The following is an 11,337-nucleotide window of genomic DNA, read 5'->3' as shown; positions in this document are numbered from 1 at the left end:
TTTCCTTTCTACAATTTGATCTGTGTCAAGTGTGTTATTGTGGGTCGGAAGGGTAATTAGTATCTACTACCGCATTCCTCCTGTACAAACCTTGAGTATAAAGAAAGAAGTTCACATTGCGAGCTTAGTTGACCTCCCACCTAGGGTTATCCAGGTAGGCAGGGTTACAGAAACAAAATGGACAGCAGATTGTGGTCACTGTATTACAATGTTGGAACCTCAGACACAGTAGCCTCACTCTCAGCATTCAAAAACTGGCCTCCTCTACAGTTTTCTCAACAGTTCTGGGCCTGACTCTCTAAAAGGTTCTGTGTATAAAAATGTGTGCAAACCTGGCATGTAAAAAGCAGTTGCCACCTAACTTATTGGTCTCATTGTGTCTATTTATAGAGCAAAAATAGTATGAAAAATCGCTTTTGTGCATTAACCAGTAATGAACAAGCAGCGTAAGAGTTTCTGGCAGAATGCATAAAAACTGGGAAAAGTAGATGCACAACGACAAATGTAGCTATTATAATGTGAATCTTTAAACGTGGAGCTGGATGGGGTTCAGGTTTGCATATCTAAAACACATATTTGATGTTCATGATGTAAGCAGGACATAACCTCAGATTTAAACGCCATCTTAAAGCTGAGCTGGAAACAAAGGCTGTCCTCTTCTCCAAGTTCATAGAGGTCTTGTGTTGTCAGTCCAAGCATTTCATTCTGCACTGCAGTCCAGGACGCAGCTTTGTGTGCCTTAGTGGTCAGCTTCTCAAGGAGAATCGGCAAAAAATAAGACTTTGTCCAACCGCCCAGAAGAAACTAACAGATAAAACACTAACAGATAACAGTAAAATTATGTTTTCAGGAAATGTGATTCATAGACAACCTCTGGAGTCTCAAAGCAGAGATTAATTTTCAACGTAATTGATGAATTTTTTGTCCATCTTCGTGTTGCGTGACAGGAACACCAACATGTTGACCTTGTCAGGTTTCAGCGAGGATCTTAATGGGGTGACGATGTTTCCAGCTACACTGAATACACGCTCAGATGGATTGCTCGTAGCGCATACAGACAAATATTTCCTTGCCACTTTTGACAGAAGAGGGAATCAAACCTGATTACCCGCCACCAGGCAAGCGGATCAGAGTGCAGATCAACAACTCCCTCCTGCACAAATCTCGTGACTTCTGTGTCCGCACGGATTCTTTTTGGACTGTTGTTTTTACGCTGTTGTCTTTTATTCCCGTGTTTGTGTGTATTTAATTCAACATTATCTGCAAACATTACAAGTACTGAAACATGGCAAGCAGTTATATAAAATCAGACAAACACAAATAAGTCCCCCATAATGTTTAATGGACTGTCCTTCCCTTGCGCATGAGAATGTTGGCTTTTTCCCCCGAAGCCCTTGAAGTTTGAACATAAGACTCGCAGAAAAAGTAAATTATTAGCAAAGATGAATGTGTTTATTATCGTTCAAATCACACATAATATGCAGTCCTGTGACTTTCAAAAAGAAAACAAGGAAATAAAAAAACATGTGCTGTAATGGTTCATCACTGTGGTGATGTGGTTATTGTCAGACCCCTAAAAGAGACTAAACCAAACTGGTCATCCCCGCCATTTTGGACCCCCCCCCCATAAAATAAATAAATAAATAAAAATAATTCCGAGATCTATATCAAGAGATTTCAGCAAAATTCCTCATCATTCAACATATGTAACAGTCCCAAACATTTATGTGTTTATTCTGTTGTTCTAAATTATATTTCAATTTGCGCCATCTAGTGGTGAGAGCATGTGGAACAAAGTTCAATTAAAGTTCCACACGGACACATTTAACTACGCACACAGCTATCAGTGCATTGCTGCAGCCACGTGAAGATCTCCGGTAAGATCAGTAGAGATCACATCGATGTATAACAGAATTATCAATGTAATAATTTGTTTATTGTGTTTATTTAGAAAGTTAAAGGAAAGCTGAAGCCAAATGAGTAATTAGCCCCTCGTGGATGTCAGCCCACGAGGTTTGTGTGCTTTTATTTGTATAATTTAAGATTCATATTTTGTAAGCTGTAGAATTATTTTTGATGCATATTTGTGTTTTTATTTTGCTGCCAGTTCTCACGGGTTGTGAAGACCAATAAACCCTGTTTTAAACACCTCGTGCTCATGCTAATTCCTCGAGGGTGCTACAGTGAGAACTCTTCTGCTCCGCATGGGTAGACGAGACGGTGCCAGCGCCGAGAGGGACAACAGCGCCACCCTGCGACGGCCAAATGCACAGAACGCAACTTCAGGTTCCCAAAGATGAATGTTGCATCAAGGACTCAGATTAATATTAGTTAATATGAAAGTATAACCGTCGACAAGAGACTGCAATAAGAAACAAGATATTTTTCGTTTCTGTTTAATCGAAGGGACTGAGATTATTTTATTTTATTTTCCTGTTCAAGTTTAAGTGAATTGTTAAAAGGTGAAATTTATCTATACTAAGTAACCTGTATATTGTTCATATTTAGTGATTCATAGTTACCAGGAATTAGATGTAATATTTGCCTATTCAAGACAAGTTATTGTTGCTTACTGCACACAGTGGTTTAAGTTCAATATTTTAAGTTGAATTAGAAAATTAAGACATTTTGCAATACTGTTAAGTTAAAGGTGCAGTAATTTAAACCAACTTTTTTTTCTATTTTCCCTACAAAGTACATAAAACTAAATCAGTACTTTAATCTTTAAAATCAAACGCAAGCTTAAAAATGTCAAGATTGGATGTTTCATCTGAAGTTGGCGAAGATGATGTGACATTCAGGTTAAATGAGCAACCATCAGAAGCTGAGTGCGTTGGAGATGATATCCCCACTACCTCACAAGATGCACGAAGGAGCCAAAGAGTCCGTACGCTAACGGAAAAGGGGCAAGAGCTGCACGATGAGCAGGTAAAGAAGGCCGCACATCGTTTCAGCACGTGCTACGAGAAGTGGAAGGCTGTCATTAAAGAGACTAAGAAAGCTATAGATGGACAATGCTCAATGGATCTCCTGGATGAAAACATCACAAAAGTAAACAGTGCTGCTACCAATGTTTGTGCTGCATATGATGATTTAAGACGCATTGACACTCCTGACAATGACACAAGACGCAGGATGGATACCTGTGATGCAGTAACAAGGAGCATCATGGAAGCAGCTGAAAGATCCCAAACATTAAGAAACAGAGGTCAAAAGGATGAAGAAGTTTGGAAGGTCGTAGAGTCAGTGTTCAAGTCTGCTGCTTCTGCAAGGTTAAGTGTTAAATCTCATCACAGTCCAAAGACTTCTTCCAAGTGTTCAAGCAGACACTCCAGCAAAAGACAAGAGGCAGCAGCGGAAGTTGCTGCAAATGAAGCTGCCTTAGAAGTTCAACTGGAACAAGAAAATCGAATAAGAGAAATTGAAAAACAAGAAGCAGAAATTGCACAGAAACAACGAGAGCTGGAAGCAAAGCGCAGAGAAGTGGATCGACTGGAAACAATCAAAAGCCTTCAAGCTGCTAAAGCAAGACAAAGAGTATATGAGCAGAGTGAAAGTTCAGAGGAAGACACGTATGATGTGCTCCACCAGCAATCCTCTGGTAAGGAAAAAAGGGTTAAGTCAGAAACCAGTAGCTTACCCCTCAGACCTCCTTTCCCATCTCAATATGTGTTCTCCACTCCAGAAGTAAACACAACAGAGCTGGTAAGAGCCTTCGCAGAATCTCTCAACGCAAGTCGTCTCCCAGTCCCAGAGCCAACTATATTCAATGGTGACCCACTCAGATACAATGACTGGAAGATTTCATTTCTGACTCTTGTTGACAGGAAAGCTTTACCAGCCGAAGAGAAGACATACTATTTGCGGAAGTATGTAAGTGGACCTGCAAGGAAAGCCATAGAAAGTTACTTTTTGCTGGGTACAGAATCTGCCTACAATGCAGCATGGACAGTTCTTGAAGACAGGTATGGCAATCCATTCCTCATTGCTAAGGCATTTAGAGACAAACTTGACGCATGGCCAAAGATCAGTTCCAAGGGCAGTGTGGAACTTCAAGAATACGCTGACTTTCTTCGCAGTTGTAATGCAGCCATGCCACACATCAAAGGTCTCGAAGTACTAAATGACTGCAATGAAAACCAAAAAATGCTTACAAAACTCCCTGACTGGCTCACATCAAGGTGGAACAGAAAGGTTACAGAAGTCCAAGAGCAGAGCCACATGTTTCCAAGTTTCAGCGATTTTGTTGCGTTCATCTCATGTGAAGCCAAAATTGCATGTAATCCCATAACTTCTCTCTATGCTCTGAAACCAAGAGAAAATGATAAAACAAAGTTACAAACAACCAGGACTCATGGCGCAAAGGTCATGGCACTGAACTCCAATGAAAGGGCTGTCAGTTTAAGCTGTGTCTATTGTGAGAAAGCAGGTCACAGTCTGCAGAAATGTTTCAAATTCATGAATGAGAACATTGGAGAAAGACTGAAGTTTGCACAAGAGAAGAAGTTATGTTTTGGCTGTTTGAAGGTAGGCCATCGCTCCAAGGATTGTCACAACAGAGAAACCTGTGACACATGTAAGAAAAAACATCCAACATGTCTTCACGACACACGCACTAAAGAAGAGCGAACTCAGACAAAGAACAATGAAGCAAGGAGCACTGATAAAACAAAACAAAGGAAACAAGATTCAACACTACAAGACACCAATTTCACACAAACAACAGGTGAAGCAACTTCTAACAGAGTAATGCAGAATGTTAAGGATACTCACACATCTTCTATTGTTCCTGTGTGGGTTTCAGCTGAAAGTGAGCCAGAACGTGAAGTTCTAGTGTATGCACTTCTTGATACACAGAGCGACACGACCTTCATTTTACAGGAAACTGCAAGAGCCTTGCACACTGTAAATGAGGTAGTTCAGCTAAGGCTTACTACAATGTCATCAAGAAATACTGTTGTTACTTGTCACAAACTCTCCGGTTTACAAGTAAGAGGATTTTACTCAAATCAGATCATCCCTCTGCCAGTAACGTACACCAGAGACTTCATTCCAGCGAATCGGGATCACATTCCAACACCAGCAACTGCCAAGGCATGGCCCCATCTTGAACACATTGCAGATGAAATTGCTCCACTCCAAAGTTGTGATGTCGGTCTTCTGATTGGTTATAACTGCCCTCAAGCACTCATACCCCGTCAAGTGGTTTCTGGCAAGGAAAATCAGCCCTTTGGACAAAAAACTGATCTGGGCTGGAGTATCGTGGGCTTTGGCAATCCACGTCTTGATTATGGTGATGCCTTTGGAGTAAGCCACAAAGTCATTGTGAAGCAAGTGGTTCCAGGTGTTCAACCATCTTCAAGGTTCACCAATGAAGTGCATTACGTGTGCAGAACTCAAATAAAGGAAACGGTCTCACCTGCTAATGTAATCAAGCTGCTGGAGTCTGACTTTGCAGAAAGAGCTGCAGAAGATGTTAAGATCTCCCAAGAAGATCTCAGGTTTCTGACAAAGATGAAGGAAGGCATCAGGCTCAAGGAGGATGGACATTTTGAGATGCCACTTCCGTTTAAGAGTGACAAACCTAACTTACCTGACAACAAATCATGTGCCATACATAGGCTCAGATGTTTGGAAAGAAAGTTGAGACGAAACAAGCAATACTACATGGATTACAAGAAGTTCATGGAAGAAATCATCGCTCACGGCGACGCTGAAAAAGTTCCTGAGCAAGACATCAACAATACTCCAGCATGGTACATTCCCCACCATGGGGTGTACCACCCACAGAAACCAGGAAAGATTCGCATTGTCTTTGATGGCTCTGCTAAGTTTCAAGGAACATCCATTAACGACCATCTTTTGACCGGCCCAGAGCTTACAAACACCCTGCTCGGAGTCTTGTGTCGTTTCCGTAGAAGCCCAGTGGCTATAATGTGCGATATTGAACGCATGTTTCACCAGTTTCACGTGTGTGCTGCTGACCAAGACTACCTACGGTTCTTATGGTGGGAGAACGGCGACCTCGACACCCCATTTACCATCTACAGAATGAAAGTTCATCTGTTCGGTGCGGCATCTTCTCCAGGCTGCGCTAACTATGGCCTCAAACATCTGGCAGCTGAATGAGAAGGACGCTTCAGTGAGGAAACAGTGAAGTTTATAAAAACAAACTTCTATGTCGACGATGGCTTAGCAAGTGTTGATACGGAAAGCCAAGCAGTACAGTTAGTCAAAGAGGCACGTGAACTCTGCAGCACAGGCAAACTTCGATTACACAAGTTCATATCAAACAGCACAAAGGTCTTGTATTCCCTTCCAAAGGAAGAATGTTTAGTATCTGCCAAAAATAAGGACATGGCATTGAGTGAAATCCACATAGAGAGAGCACTAGGCGTGCAATGGTGTGTGGAATCAGACCAGTTCCAGTTCAGAGTGACTGTTAAGGAAAATCCACTCACTCGAAGAGGAGTTTTATCCACCTCTGTGTTCGATCCACTTGGATTTGTGTCACCCTTCATCCTGCTAGGAAAGCAGATCCTGCAGCAGATGTGTCGAGATAAACTCAGCTGGGATGACACCTTACCTGAAAATCTTCGACCTCAGTGGGAATCTTGGCTGCTTGATCTAAGGAATTTGGCAAAGGTAAAGATTCAAAGATGCTACACTCCAAATAACTTCAAGGCAGAGCATTATGAACTGCACCATTTCTCTGACGCCAGTGCTTCTGGATACGGCATGTGTACCTAGCTCAGAGCAGTAAGCACATCTGGTGAAGTCCACTGTTCCTTGGTGATGGGAAGATCAAGAGTTCCACCATCGAAAGTTACAACCATTCCCCGACTTGAGTTGTCAGCTGCTGTAGTTGCTGTTCGCACTGGTGATATGCTGAAAAAGGAACTGGAAGTTGAAATGTTGCAAGAAACCTACTGGACCGATTCAAAGGTTGTTCTAGGATACATCGCGAATGAAGCCAGGAGGTTCCATGTTTTTGTTGCAAACAGAGTTGAACGTATCAAACAAAGCACAGAGCCTGAACAGTTGAGGTATGTGGCGTCTGAAGAGAACCCAGCAGACCATGCCTCTAGAGGTCTTACAGCTGAACAACTTATAGCCTCAAACTGGTTTCAAGGTCCAGATTTTCTCTGGCAGAAGGTCATGTCCAGTGGTGAGATCAAGGTGGGAGAGATATCAAGCAGTGATCCGGAAGTCAAGAAGGTTCAGGTGCTCAAGACACAAGCCAAAGAACAAAGATCTCTTCTGGATCGCATACACAAGTTCTCAGACTGGTCAAGAATGATCAAAGCCATTGCTAGACTCAAGCGCCTTGCAAAGGAAGTGAAGGAACGCAAGAGAAGATCTTGTGAAGTCAGTAATGTGGAAGAAAGAAGGGAAGCAGAGCTGACAGTTATCAGAATGGTTCAAGATGCTGCCTTCTCGCATGAAATAAAGTCCCTTCAAAATCCCACATCAATACAAACCAAAGACATTGTCAAAAAGTTACATAAATTGAGTGCATTTCTGGATGACCAAGGCTCACTTCGAGTTGGAGGACGTCTCAAGCATGCTGCTTTACATTCTAATATCAAGCATCCAGTTATCTTACCAAGAGACAGCCATGTGTCAATGTTACTCATCAAGCATTACCATGAGAAAACTCACCATCAAGGACGAGGGATCACTATGAACGAGCTACGCGCAAGTGGATATTGGATCCTTGGCTGCAGCAAGGTTGTATCCTCTTATATCCACAGATGTGTCAAATGCAGAAAGTTCAGGAGATGCACAGAACAGCAGAAAATGGCAGACCTCCCGAAAGATCGGATGGAGACTACTCCACCATTCACCTACTGTGAGATGGACTGCTTTGGTCCTTTTTATGTCAAGGAAGGCAGGAAGGAGCTAAAGCGTTACGGCTTGTTAATCACCTGCATGTGCTCAAGAGCAGTGCACATAGAAATGCTTGATGATTTAACCACCGATGCCTTCATCAATGCACTGCGTGCATTCATTGCCATAAGAGGCTCAGTTCGTCAGATAAGATGCGATCAGGGAACAAACTTTGTTGGTACAAGAAATGAGTTTGCAGAGGCATTCAAGGAAATGGACCAAATCAAGCTGGAAAATCTGGAATGCGAGTTTCTATTGAACACCCCAGCTTCAAGTCATATGGGTGGTGTCTGGGAACGACAAATCCGCACCATAAGAAGTGTTCTGTCATCCATCCTTGAACAATCAGCTAAACAACTTGACAGCTCCTCTCTAAGAACTTTCCTTTATGAAGTCATGGCAGTGATAAATAGTCGACCTCTTACCACAGATCAACTATGTGACCCATCAAGCCCAGAACCTCTGACGCCAAACCACATATTGACCATGAAGTCCACAATCATCTCTCCACCACCAGGCAAGTTTGTCAAGGAAGATCTTTATCTTCAGAAGAGATGGCGTCGTGTTCAACTCCTTGCCAATACCTTCTGGATAAGATGGAAAAAGGAGTACTTGCTGAATCTTCAAAGTAGACAAAAATGGACTAAACAATACCGAAATGCACAAATCAATGATATTGTGCTTTTGAAAGATGAAATAACACCACGAAACCAGTGGAAGTTGGCAAAAATCGTTGATGTGTACCCTAGTAAGGATCAAAGAGTGAGAAAGGACAAGCTACTGATGAGTGATCGCACTCTAGATGAAAAAGGAAAGCGTATCTCCAAACCTGTTTATCTGGAAAGGCCCATTCAGAAGACAGTTGTCCTGTTAGAAGCAAATTAAGGAGACTGAACTCTTAATACTCTAAATAAAAGAGTAACAAGTCATATTCCATAATTAGTTCACAATTCATTGCATATTAAGAATAACTAGTTCATAAGTTTAAAAGCAATATTTAGTTCTATAAATTACAAGTGATTGGTGGGAGTGTAACAGTCCCAAACATTTATGTGTTTATTCTGTTGTTCTAAATTATATTTCAATTTGCGCCATCTAGTGGTGAGAGCATGTGGAACAAAGTTCAATTAAAGTTCCACACGGACACATTTAACTACGCACACAGCTATCAGTGCATTGCTGCAGCCACGTGAAGATCTCCGGTAAGATCAGTAGAGATCACATCGATGTATAACAGAATTATCAATGTAATAATTTGTTTATTGTGTTTATTTAGAAAGTTAAAGGAAAGCTGAAGCCAAATGAGTAATTAGCCCCTCGTGGATGTCAGCCCACGAGGTTTGTGTGCTTTTATTTGTATAATTTAAGATTCATATTTTGTAAGCTGTAAAATTATTTTTGATGCATATTTGTGTTTTTATTTTGCTGCCAGTTCTCACGGGTTGTGAAGACCAATAAACCCTGTTTTAAACACCTCGTGCTCATGCTAATTCCTCGAGGGTGCTACAACATATAAAGCTACTTTTGTGGCTCTGCAATGAAATAAAACCACTGCTCTGCTTATTAATTATTAATATCAAAGACTGTACAGCAGGGGTGTCCAAACTACGGCCCGCGGGTCTGTTTTTATTGGCCCGCAGCAAATTTTAAAAATATAATTGAACATGGCCCGCACATGGCGCTTGAGCTCAACTCTGTTGCACTTCTCAGTTTCAACACTAGATGGAGTCGGTCACAGAAAGGTGCTTCTCCACTAAACAAAATTAAGCAAAGAAGAATATTTACCACAAGTCACCAGAAATGGCAACTGCCGTCAAGCCAGCCGTCATTCGGAACTGCGGTGTCAAATGAGCCGCTCCTGAATTTTCACTGCTCTCGCATTCTCAGCTTTACGGTAACAGAGCAACAACGGCTAAAGTCCGGTTTTCAAAGGAATTTTAGAACAGTGAAAAGTCAAATGAATGTTTAGAGAAAAAATACACTAGCTACTCTTATCAAATAATAAAATATTTTTTTTAATAAAAGGCTAAGAATAAATTGGGTGTTAATAAGTATACTCCCAACCATATTGCCCATTCATTTATGTTAATAGTAAATATAATTTAAGTTTTCACATATGGACATGTTACGATGTAAAATATTTATCAGAATCAGTACAGACACTTTATAATATAAAACAGGAGACTTGATCTAAATGTCAATACTGTTTGAGATTTGTCACAACATAGCATCTTATGAGAGAGATGCAATGTTTGAGACACTGTAGTTTAAAATGTTGCCATAATCCAGGCCATCAGCTCCATTTATACTCTTCAGGACTATGTTGACTACACATACTGATATTTCCAGACACTTTTACTTTAGAAATTTTGAGTTATCCATGTTTGAAATCCCAAATATTTTACATTTTGACCATGTCCAAACGTCTTTTTCTGACAAAGATGCAATGTTTGAGACACTGTAGTTTGATATTTCGCCATAATCCAGGCCATCAGCTCCTTTTATTCTCTTCAGGACTATGTTGACTACACATACTAATATTTTCAGACACTTTTACTGTAGAAATTTAGAGTTATTTATGTTTGAAATCCAAAATATTTTACATTTTTACAAAGTCCAATCGTCTTTTTCTGACAAAGATGCAATGTTTGAGACACTGTAGTTTAATATTTCACCATAATCCAGGCCATCAGCTCCTTTTATTCTCTTCAGAACTATGTTGACTACACATACTGATATTTCCAGACACTTTTACTGTAGAAATTTTGAGTTATTCATGTTTGAAATCCCAAATATTTTTCATTTTGACTAAGTCCAATCGTCTTTTTCTGACAAAGATGCAATGTTTGAGACACTGTAGTTTAATATTTCGCCATAATCCAGGACATCAGCTCCTTTTATTCTTTTCAGGACTATGTTGACTACACATACTAATATTTCCAGACACCTTTACTGTAGAAATTTAGAGTTATTCATGTTTGAAATCCAAAATATTTTACATTTTGACAAAGTCCAATCGTCTTCTTCTGACAAAGATGCAATGTTTGAGACACTGTAGTTTAATATTTCGCCATAATCCAGGCCATCAGCTCCTCTCATTCTCTTCTGGACTATGTTGACTACACATACTGATATTTCCAGACACTTTTACTGTAGAAATTTTGAGTTATTCATGTTTGAAATCCCAAATATTTTACATTTTCACAAGTGCTGAGCATCTTTTTCTGACAAAGATGCCATTTTTGGAACACTGTAATTCAGAATTTACCCATAATCCATGACAACAACTACTTTAGTTCCCTTTAGGAACATGTCTACTACCTAATCTGTCATTTTCAGACACTTTTACTGTAGAAAATTGGAATTATTCATGTTTGAAAACACTAATATTTTATGTTATCAAAAGTGTAAATCGTCTTTTTCTGACAGAGATGCCATTTTTGGCAC

At 40.4% G+C, this 11,337-nt stretch overlaps 1 long non-coding RNA gene across 2 annotated transcripts; it reads left to right on the top strand.

Annotated features, from left to right (window-relative positions):
* The first annotated feature begins 1,712 nt into the window (after window positions 1–1,712).
* On the top strand, window positions 1,713–9,398 carry LOC144988597 (uncharacterized). Of its 2 annotated transcripts, XR_013652523.1 has the most exons (4): window positions 1,713–2,013; window positions 2,108–9,092; window positions 9,167–9,228; window positions 9,323–9,398. It is a non-coding gene; the product is annotated as an uncharacterized LOC144988597 (long non-coding RNA). The 2 variants fall into 2 exon arrangements; XR_013652522.1 differs by having other exon boundaries at window positions 2,108–9,228.
* Window positions 9,399–11,337: the final 1,939 nt, after the last annotated feature.

The sequence above is a fragment of the Oryzias latipes genome, chromosome 21 (genome assembly GCF_053564925.1).
Source record: "Oryzias latipes strain Hd-rR chromosome 21, Olatipes_Hd-rR_3.1".
NCBI lineage: Eukaryota > Metazoa > Chordata > Actinopteri > Beloniformes > Adrianichthyidae > Oryzias > Oryzias latipes.
Note: the sequence above shows the minus strand (reverse complement) of the source record. Positions and strands in the feature narration are given on the sequence as shown.